The sequence below is a fragment of the Solanum pennellii genome, chromosome 12 (genome assembly GCF_001406875.1).
Source record: "Solanum pennellii chromosome 12, SPENNV200".
In the NCBI taxonomy this organism is placed as follows: Eukaryota; Viridiplantae; Streptophyta; class Magnoliopsida; order Solanales; family Solanaceae; genus Solanum; species Solanum pennellii.
In genome coordinates, this window is record NC_028648.1 from 51,349,107 (window position 1) to 51,350,284 (window position 1,178).

General features: G+C 32.2%; 1 pseudogene; it reads right to left on the bottom strand.

The window, feature by feature from the left end:
• Window positions 1-794, bottom strand: part of LOC107006339 — an 11,871-nt pseudogene extending 11,077 nt beyond the window's left edge.
• Window positions 795-1,178: the final 384 nt, after the last annotated feature.

Here is a 1,178-nt window from a genome sequence, read left to right on the forward strand (position 1 = left end):
TATATATTGAGTTATGTTGAGTTAAGTTATTCATGAGTTGAGCAGAGTCAAGGTAAGTGTTTCTTTGTACTCTTCTTGAGCATATACTTTAGCATTCCAACTCATATACTCATACGTTCAATATACTGATGCTAGTTGGCCTGCATCATCTTATGATGCACACACATGTTATTAGGATCTGAATCCGGCGTACCGTTGATCCAGTGAGTAGCTCAGAGTCACTCGGTCTGCCTCCTTACATTCCGGGGAAATATTTATTCGTGTGATTTTTATTTTCAGGTGTTAGGAGGATTGGGGGTCATGTCCCATCATCTATCTTTGTTTAGAGGCTTCATAGAAAGATAGCATAGTCTTTAGTCTTATCCATCTCAGTTGTAAATGTTTAAGAAACTAGGTTCCACTTTGGCTAAGTATAACTTTTAATTTTTTAATGAGTTATCTCTTGTCTTGAAGTCTTTCAAAGAGTAAGTAAGTCAGGCCAAGGGTCCGCTCGAGGCTAGCGATAGTCTTCAGTGGCAGTTATGTATGGGGTGTGTGCTCAGGGCGTGAAAAATTAATAGTGGTGATTCCTTGAATGATAAAAATAAATGGCTTTGGAAATGTTCCTCTATACAAAAGAAACCAAATAGGTCTGGTTTTGGCCATTGGAGACAACAACGATAAATTTCAGCAATGTACTTTTGCCAGTTCTTTGATACACATACACACCTTGCTAGCGATTTCAAAGGCAGATCATTAAATATATTTGTTATGTTTTCCTCGGAAACAAATAATTTGTGTTACCTACTGTTCATTCTAATACTACTTGAAATTTTTGACTTCTATTACAACAACGAAAATAGTCAAATCAAGGATCTAAGGATAGAAGATTTTGAATAGTTTTGTGTAAAAGGTAGAATGGAAACACCTTTATATAGCAAAATAATAAATACAAAGTATTAAATAACACTATTGTTACAAATTATTTTAGCTAACATAAATATAAAGCAATTGATAATTACTTTATTTTGACAATTTTCGTAGAAGAGTTAATCTGATATAATATCTAAAATTTTTTGCATTTAATAAAGTATGACTATAAATGATAAATATTTAATAAAAAAAGGTTAGTCATATAGTTAATACTTTGGTCTAAAGATTCTTTTTTGTCAATAATTTGGTCAAATAATGCAATAAAT